The sequence below is a fragment of the Montipora foliosa genome, chromosome 14 (assembly GCF_036669935.1).
Source record: "Montipora foliosa isolate CH-2021 chromosome 14, ASM3666993v2, whole genome shotgun sequence".
In the NCBI taxonomy this organism is placed as follows: domain Eukaryota; kingdom Metazoa; phylum Cnidaria; class Anthozoa; order Scleractinia; family Acroporidae; genus Montipora; species Montipora foliosa.
The window spans coordinates 14,805,348-14,815,347 of record NC_090882.1 but is presented as its reverse complement, the minus strand read 5'-3'; the positions used below and the strand labels follow the sequence as shown (position 1 = coordinate 14,815,347).

Sequence of the window (10,000 nt, the reverse complement as noted above, 5' to 3'; positions counted from 1 at the left end):
AAACGGTTGACAAATATTGTGTAAAAGTACTCAAATCAAATAAGTCAACGAATCAAATCAGTCAACGAAGACTGCATCAGTACCGTACGGTTATTAACAAAGCAAAGTCATGACGCCACGCCACAGCTGTGGCGTAAAGTGCTTAATCTCGTACCCAGATCTCACTCTGTTCCGTATGACCGTGGGAGATCTGGGTACGAGATTAGGTGGTGCTGTCTCATGATGGCTTTTAAAATAATCAATTAAATATGACGTCACGGCATTGCTGTGCCGGTCTACATACAAGTAAAGCAAACACAGTCTATTTTTATGGCTCCACTAAATTGATGACTCATTGGGAAAGTCCCTGTGGTATGACATCATAGACTTCCTGTTTTTCCGAGAAAGTAAATATTTAAACGCATTTCAACTTTGCTGACAAACTTTGCTGACAAACTTTGCTAACAAACTTTACTGAGAAAACTATCTTATTAGTACATATCAATCAATCGATCAATAATCTTTATTTATACACGATAAATATTTAAAGCGATGCTTCGCTTGTGAGGTCGTGTAATATTTATGAGATTCTTTTCATGGGGAACCCCCATTCTTTATTTTCAATAATGCCACGCTATTGTGATTCTTTCCTGTTCCATTTAATGATGTGAATATTTAAGCGCACTTCATGTTTTGAAAAACGTATAGTTTTCCATAGAATTACAAAATAATATACTTTCCATAAAATTCTAAAATAATATAGTTTTCCAAAGAGTGATTTCCAAAAAATAAAAACAGAGAGATTTCCAATGAATTGAAAAATGCTGTGAAACCATCAAAATATGCGCGCTCCATCGTCGCTTCGCTCCTCTTCCCTTCGCTGCGCGCAGAAAATTCTAAACGCTCGCCATCCCCTACTCAAAAGCTTTTCAAGCTTTCTGCGCTGCCGCTCACTACATTTTAAAAAATGGTAACCATAAAATTATAAAAATAGTATGGTTTCCATAAAATTATTTCGTAAAATTGTACCATTAGATGATCGTGATTAGTAGTGATGTATTACTTTCTCCAAGGCAATTGCCTTGGGAATGTAGTACATTACTACTGTGACTTTATGACAGTCTCAGAGAGTCCATTTCAGTTGCAGACTTAAATTTCGTTTACAAATTCTTTTGTGCCTCAGTTGCACACCACTGACAAAATAACTCGACCGCCATGTTGTTTCTCTGATTTTGAAACAGGTCATTCAAAGCAGTGGTTAGCAACGTAACTAGCTAGAATGCACCACCATTGTTAAACTATCCGGTGTTTGAGCAACCCTCGGCTAGTTTAGAACTATTGTTGGGGGATTTAACCAATGACATTGGTTAAGAGTTGATAAGTTTTCAAGTAATAGGGGACTCATCTACAAAATTTCAGGTCCACTGAGATCTACCATGTGAAATCCACCCCCCCTCCCCACCCCCTTCCCCAACCAACCAACCAAACCATATCCATCATTACACAGATTGATTAGTTCACGTGGCTCACAGCAGGTGGTATCCCATTCTTTAGTTTCACTGCAGTGTAGCTTCCTATCCTTTGTTACTGCTCCCGTACAAAACTAGGCTTCCCTAGCTACGGGACAACAACAACAGAATTAGCAACATTTATTTTAACACGACATTTAAAAAAAGTGTGCAAAAGTGAAAGCTAAAGCCTGTCCTCCCACTAAGGTGAAGACTTCAGAGACCTATGACTACCTTGTGGCTAGTGTCACATTTTGACCTTTCGAGTTATCCAAGCTATTCGAAAGGGTAATCGCTTTGTATGTTATTGATTTCTTTACCATGCATGTCAGTGTTTTTTATAGTTCGACGTTTGAATCAAACTCGCTCCACAGTCGATTTTCCCATGTAGACCACTCGAACGTAATTCTTGGGTCGACCCAGGTTAGATGGGTCGAACTTAATTGACTCAAACATCGATCTTTTCATGCACTTTTTTGAATTAATTAGGTTCGTTACATTTGAGTACATGAAAACCTTGACGTTTGAACTAGGCCTTACTCTTTTATTAACATGGGTGTCAAATTACTCCTTATTTTTAGCGCGAAGTTTCAGCGTTAATTTATGATTTCACATGTGAAATTACAATGTTGCCATGGCAACGTTTCCTACAGTGGCAAAATGACGTCTTATGAACGTAATTTGTCAACCATGATATTAATAGATCAATTTCGATATATCAAAATTCAGTCGAAAACAAAAGGCGTCATCTCGAGGCTCTGGGGAATAAATATAAGGATTTGTATGAGTGTATTCCCCAGAGCCTCGGGATGATGCCTTTTGTTTTCGACTGAATTTTAATATATCGAAATTGGTCTATTAATAGCTAATCAAATATTTTCGTGAAATTAGGGAATAATTTCACGCGCGTTTTGTCTAAAGTCAAATAATTTCTCCAGCCTTTTTATTCCATAATTTCACTTGTCACCATTTGATTATCGTTACAAATTAAACAAAATTACAGGACACAAAAATTAAGCGCGGTTGGGGAACATTTGTATTCTAGTGAAAAAGCGACAGTGACAGTGGAATATTCCCTAATTTCACTCTTAACCATTTAATGATCGATACAAATTAAACAAAATTACAAGACGCAAAAATTGAGCGCGTTTAGGGAACATTTGTATTCTAGCGAAAACTCGACAGCGACATTTGTCTCTAGCCAAACAGGCGACAGGTGGGCTTGAAAATGAGCGACAAGGCGACATCAGAACCCCCCTTGGAAGGCCTCATATCTGACTTGCTGAGAAAGAATAAAACACAGCCGCTTTGGGATTAAGAATTCATTTTTATTTTGTTGATCGTCGAAATGTTCGTGACTTTTACTGATTGTGTGGAGGGCAAAAAAGGTTAAATATAACCGGTGAATCGTACTGTTTGTTGGGGCCTGATATTGTGTTTTAGGGGCCTGATATCGAAGGTGTCATATGGTTGGTGACGTTTCAACCGTAGTAGATCGTTCCCTCACTTCCTTGCCCCAACTTTCGCGCGGCCAGTTTAAGGAAAATTGTTTCGAACAGGAACTCTTGCTACGCAGGCTAGCATTTTGCATTTGTCCTTGCTTTGCTCTCTGATTTTTACACTGATCGCCTCAATTTGCCGTCCTTTATCATAGCCTGAGTTATCATCGTACCAAGGAACGAACTCGTCGGATGATGCAGACTCGGAGTTACTTATCGTATTCACTGGCGCTCAAGGCCTCGCCGGCGATTGCTTCCGCCTTGCAGATAAACTTCGCGTGACAATTCACAAGGTCGTTTTAACCACTAGTATGCAAGAAGGTAAGACGGATTTTTACATCCAAGAATTACTTTCAGAATGCCCCCTTCTGTTTGATGTCCTTAAAAGAATGTGATATGCTTTAGCAAATTCATACAATGCAATAACATTGCTCGGGGTGAATCATGCATTTAATTTACGCGACACTCTTGAAGGCGAATTACAGTGGTTTCGCCCACAAAGTGATTCGCCCACAACGAAAAGGTTTCGCCCACACTTAAGATGATTCGCCCACGCATCTTATGAAGGAAATAAAACGGTTAAAAACATCGCCACAGAATTCACTAAAGATGCCTCCGTGGCAGACGTATTTTATTGATCTGGCTGTTTCTCTCTACCGAAAAGCGGGGAAATGGCGAGCAAAGGGGGCCGATAGAAATGGTAGAAATGCCGCCGAGGGGAAGGGAGATGTTCAAGTATGCTTGCCGTAATTTAACGATGGTTCGTGCGTGGAATTCAAGGGAGATTTCAATTTCAATAGGTCTTGAGTATGGTTAGAACAAACCGGTGCCCTAACGAATTTGGACCCTCCTAGATTTGGTCTCCTTGGTACAAATTCGCTAGCGGATTTAGTCCCCCTTCGCGGATTTGGACCCCCCATTACAGCTTAATGAACTGTTTATCGAGGTAGAGTTTTACAACAAGTCCAAGCCCGGCGGCGGAATTGCTGTGCCGGGTTATTAGTTCTACTTTTCGTGTGACTATAAAAGTACAGTAATATACATGAGAACGACTTGTGAATCAGCTCGACAGTGGTCAATACTAACGTAACATGTTTGATTGCTCGTCCTTTGCGAGATTTCACGACAGAAATTCATAGAAGTTAATTTACCCCATTAACCCCTGCCAGTCTGTTGCCCAGCTAGAATCGGAAAAAAATGTTGTTGTAACGCTGTCACTCGACCCTTATCGCATATAACTCATGGTTGTTAAATTAAAGTGAAGGAATTCTCGCTCTGACAAGATAGTCTGTTAGAGACTTTATTGTCCTTCCGATAAGCAACCATTGGGGGATTTGGGAATATTCGTGCGAGATTGTGGTTGCCCGCTATAAGGTGGCAGTGTTTTTAAATTAAGATCTTTTTAAGATTCGGTGTAGCCATAGTTAATGGAGGGTGTAGCAGTGTAGCAGGATTGAAAGTGGTGATGAAAATAATTTTTCTTGGATGTTTTGAGTTTCTTTTGTATATAAAGCCGTATTGCGCATTGAGAATTTTATTTCGGTTACGATATCCTGGGCGAAGCTTTCGGGGTAGCCTCGTTCTAAAAGGCGAGGTAAGAATTATTTCTTTCTCAATCAAGTTTATTGTCATACGTGACGCATGGTTGCCCAGTTGCCCGAGCCAGAGGCTCATGTTTAAAACGTAATTAAGACTATAAAACTATCTATGAGTAAAACTATATGAAATATATTAAAAATATATCAAGAACAGAACAATAAATGTGGAAATAGAATCAAATTGAAATATAAAAATTACTTAAGATACTAGGACAGGGTAAGAATTACATGTACAATTAGAAAACAAATAGAAATGAAACTATATACAAGAGTTACAATGACAGCTGGGCCCTAATTTGCTGAAGTCAAAAGCCTTCAGGTTACGAGTGAAGTCACTAAACTTACTTGATGTTTTAATATGTGCAGGCAGTTTATTCCATAGGCGACTAACTATATAGGTAAACGAGTTATGAAAGAATTTGTTATTGTAGCCACATTGTTCCAGATTAATACCCCTACCTTTTAAATTATATTTAGTATAACGAATCTGAAAAAAGTTCTTGATATATTGTGGACCGTTAGAGTTCATGCATTTGTATAATAAAACAAGAGAACTGTAATAGCGTCTATGTTCAAGAGACTGCATATCACTCAAGGATAATATAGTATCATAGTCAAGATTATTACCTAGGTTTAGTAGAGTTTTAAGTGCATATTTGTTGGCTGACTCTAGTTTGGAGTTCAAAGTTTTATTTATTCTAATAAGTAGTGGGCTGCAGTATTCCAAATGAGGAAGCAGGTAGGCCTTGTAAAGTGATAGAGACACGTTACAAGGCATCAGTCTTTTAGGACGTCTTAGCACACCAATCTTGGCATAGACTTTCTTGAGCATGTTAGATATATGTTCACAGTAGGTCAATTTGTTATCAATAGTCACCCCAAGAATTTTAAGAGAGTTTGCCAATTCCACCTTAGTTCCACCAATGAAGAATTCGGGTACATGAGTGTGACTACCAAGTATCATACCTTGAGTTTTGATAATAGCAATAGATCCAGTTATTTTCTTGGAGTCAAGAGCCAGTCTCCAGTCATCCACCATCTTAAGTAAAGCAGTACCACAAGAATGACCTCTCAGAAACCCAGACATGTTTTCGCCTTTTACAAAGCCCTTATTGACGCTGAGAGGGTGACATGAGGAGAAATGCGTGTATTGGAACGTTTCCGCCGGCTTAAAGTGTGTTTGAACATCCAGGATTTTATCAGTAATGAACCTTGGACCTTTCAAAAATCCTAGGACAGGCAGGCAAGCAAGAAAATTTATTACAAATGTTCCGAAAATTCTAGATCTCAAATCGTCTTCCGAACAGATATTTTCCGAAAATTGACGTTGGGTGCCCTTGAAAATCTTGTAAATGGCACGAAAAGGTTATAAATATCATGTAAATGACATACGACAGACTTTCTTTCACTCTGTAAATATTTCCGTTTCACTGTAATAATCCTGTAAATCGATGAAGCAGGCAGTCGTTTGACCCTGTAAAAACCTTGTAAATCGAAAAAGGGGGACTGGTTTCACCCCGTAAAAGCCTTGTAAATCGAAAAAGTTAGTTTTAAATGTTTGACCATAGATACTCCTAATTTAAGAAAGACACTGAAATAATGATAATAACAATAATAATAATGATAATGATAATGATAATAATAATAACTGCACACTTTATTTCCATTGATAAAAATATTTACAAACATTAAAATATCTCCAAAAGGTAAGAACTATAAATTTACAAGCAATTAAGTATTTCTCTGTTTTAAAACTTCAAAATAATAATAATAATAATGATAATAATAATAATAACAAACTTTATTGAGCACTCTTTCATACAAACTTGAATCTTACATGTATCTGGTAAAAATAAATAATAATAATAATAATAATAATGATAATGATAAAACTCAAATTAAATTAAAAATTTAAATGCCGGCGGTGGCGACATTAATCCGGCAATCGTCAAGAGAGTCTCCTATATTCCGGAAAGGTACTCGGGACCCTCTTACGCACGCATGTACTGATCTTAAGAGTTCAAATGAGATGACAGTTCTGAGCCAATTAATGACGTTGTTATAGGGCTCACCGTCCTTCTGTACTAACTTGTCTGCTAAGTGCTTAATGATAATGATAATGATAATGATAATGATAATAATAATAATAATAATAATAATAATAACAAAGGGACTGGAAAAGTACTTTGACAAGATTCCAGGCACAGTCAGCATTGATGAGCTCCAAAAAATTACTCTTCGGGGATCAGCTCTCATCTTGAGAAAGGTCCTGTCAATCAAGTGAACTCTTTGGTACCTAAGGCCCATGGGTTGGACCCGGTGCTTCACAGACTAAACAAGCAAGCCAAGGATTACAAATAATAAATAATAATAATAATAATAATAATAATAATATTTTTTAATACATAATAACTTTATTAACAAATTCAAAGAAAAATCTTAAAATTTACAATAGCAATAATCATACAATAATAAATCATTTAATATGCATTATAAATAAAAATTCCATTACATAGGTGTCTTTCTCTTTGGTCTTATCATACTAATTAATAAAAATCTATAAAAAATAAATAAATATAAAAAAAATAAAAATAATAGTAATGATATTAAAAAAATAATAATAGTAATAATATATAATAATAATATTATAATAATAATAATCATAATCATAATCATAATAATCATAATAATAATAACATGAGACGTGTATAAATTAACACCTAATTTAAGTCTAACCTTCACACAAATAGCCCGATTTCGATATATTAAAATTCAGTCTTAAACAAAAGGCATCACGGCATCGAAAAAATCAGACCCTTCTTTAACACAGCGATTGCCTTACTGCGCAGTGAAAAGCCGTGGCTGCAAGCTTCTGTTGATCCGACCACACATCTCAATTCCTCAATTCGTGCATAACCACAATTTCTTGCGCCTTTGACCGCAATCCCTTGGGTTTCGAAGAAAAATGTGTTCTTCTTCCAATTAGAGATCGCTTCAGGCGATCGTCTTGTGGGCAAAACGTCCTGATACCGTGAAGGCAAATAACATGTTACGGAATTTCTAAACTAGTTATAGTCGCCGCTAAGTGCCAACGAGTTAAAAAAGGAACAGTTATCCAACTACAGCGTCTGCTGGCGTTGTGGTAAATGATTCACAATGGCCCAGAGCTCTCAAGTCTCACGCATTTCGATGCAACCTCTCACCCTCTCACGGCGACACGAGCATTTCTCACGCATTGGCACTTGTCTCGTAGGTAACTCTACCTTTAAGCTTTCAGAAATGCTCATGAATTCCGAATTCGTTCCTTGACTGGCACTGAACTTCGGCCAACATTCAATCTGTTCGTGTACGACCAATTTTCTTCTTTCTTTTTCTTGTTAGTTCGGGCTGGGTAAAGGGTATGTGATGGGTGAAGATTAGGGCGAAAGGTAGAGGTTTCTACCAAACGGTTGCCCTGTCGGATTTTTCAGATAAATTTCAACTTCAGCATTTTAATTTCTTCAATTTCAACATGCTGACCTGCGTCCTTAGAATTACCATGAGTAATATTACCGTGTTGCTTCCTTTTCGTCCATATAATGTTCATCAATGAAATTGAGCACAGATTAGATAAGATTAAATAGTCCCAAGAGAAAAAAATTCCAAGCTAACGAGAGCAAGCTATAATTACGGTGACCATGCGAACAAAGGGATAAAAGAAGTTTTGAAACAATTCTATCTGATCTTCTTTGCTAAACTAAATGAATGACATCTAAGAAAGAATACAAGAAAAAAGTCAACAATACGAGAAATTTTGGGTGGTCAGCAAACAAAGTAACTAGTATCCCCAGTAGCCTACAGAGCTAGTGGTAGGCATAATCCGCACAGAGAATGGGTAATACACAGTGCCTCTCCTTGTTCTCCATCTCCAAACTTGAAAAAACTGGCCAGATTTTTCAAGTTACTATCCATTTCCATGCATACTCTCCATCTTTGGCTGCAAGCAGCAACGAATATAGCTTCAGTGCACTTCAATGGTTGTTGGCAACAAAACCACAGCATTAATTCTTAGTCTTCATTGATGCAAAGACGTATTTAAGTGTTTTGAAGTTTTCCTAAAGTAGCATTGACACTGCCCCTTTAAGTGACAAACTTAACACATGGATAATTACCATGTTCATTGTAAAAGCCCATCCGACTTTTTGTTTTGCTCTGCTTTGATCCGCTTCAAAACAAAGCATCCAGCAAAACCATTCAAATGAAGAGAGTTTGATGCCCGACGATTACCATTTCGATGGTTTTACAAGAGGACTAGCTTTCAAAAAAGAGGCTAACAGTAACTAAGAATTGGCGTTTCTTTGTGATGATCCGAAAAAGGATCATTGATCAAAGATAACTTAGATCATGGTGCATCAAAGGAACCGAAGCATCCTTATTTCCTAGCGTGGATTCAACTCTTCAACGTTCGCTGTTCACCCTTTTACCCTTTACCCTTTTAAGTCCCTTTACCCGTTACCATTGCAAAAGGTCTGCCGTTTGATTTCTCACTCCATTGAATTGAGGCAGGTGTGACTGGACAAAGGCAAAAGAAACATTTTTTTTAGAATGACATCAAACTGTAGAAATGGGGGAGACATGGCCAGTTTTTGGACAAATGGTTGACATAGTTTCAGTGGCTGTGGGTCCCCGAGCTGTCAGAGAGCGATTTGACATCTTTAGTGATCGAATGATAAAACAATTATTAACCTGGTTATCGCAAAATATCGTGACGTGCAAGCATCTTGCAGATCAATAATTTATTTGCTTCTGCCTTCAGCTTTGGCAAATAATTTATCTGCTCGGCACCGACAAATCACAATATTTTGCTTAACCTCGCCCAGTAATTGTTAATTGTTTGCTGTGTTTCTGAGGCTGATAATCGGTTTTGATAATGTATCCTATCACAGCTTTTTGTCTGTAAACCCGTACACAAGGAGAACATGTGTTGGATATAATTATTCTGATGAAGTAAATAGGTTTCTTGCAGATAAAATTAAACGTCCTCCATCAATTTGGCCGGAGTATTACAAACCTGCGAGCGAGCGAGCCATGCGAGTCATGCGAGCCATGACTGCGAGTCATGCAAGCCATGCGAGCCATGACTGCGAGTCATGCAAGCCATGCGAGCCGTGACTGCGAGTCATGCAAGCCATGCGAGCCGTGACTGCGAGTCATGCAAGCCATGCGAGCCGTGACTGCGAGTCATGCGAGTCATGCGAGCCATGGCTGCGAGCCATGCGAGCCATGCGAGCCATGACTGCGAGTCATGCGAGCAATGCGAGTCACCATGCGAGTCACACAGTTATTGAAAGCTAACCGTTTTAAAATGGGTGCTTAGACTTGATAACTGTTTATCAGCGCTGTTTGAAATGGGTGCTTAGACTTAAATGCGAAATTC

At 38.1% G+C, this 10,000-nt stretch overlaps 1 protein-coding gene across 4 annotated transcripts in view; it reads left to right on the top strand.

Annotated features, from left to right (window-relative positions):
* Window positions 1-3,026: 3,026 nt before the first annotated feature.
* The window catches only part of LOC137984653 (D-inositol 3-phosphate glycosyltransferase-like), a 20,100-nt gene continuing 13,126 nt past the window's right edge, over window positions 3,027-10,000 (top strand). For 2 of the 4 annotated variants that reach the window (XM_068831883.1, XM_068831887.1), the window contains exon 1: window positions 3,027-3,307. The gene's annotated coding sequence lies outside the window, so the exon portion shown is untranslated. The remainder of the gene's footprint in view (window positions 3,308-10,000) is intronic. The other 2 variants (XM_068831885.1, XM_068831884.1) reach the window with 1 other exon arrangement.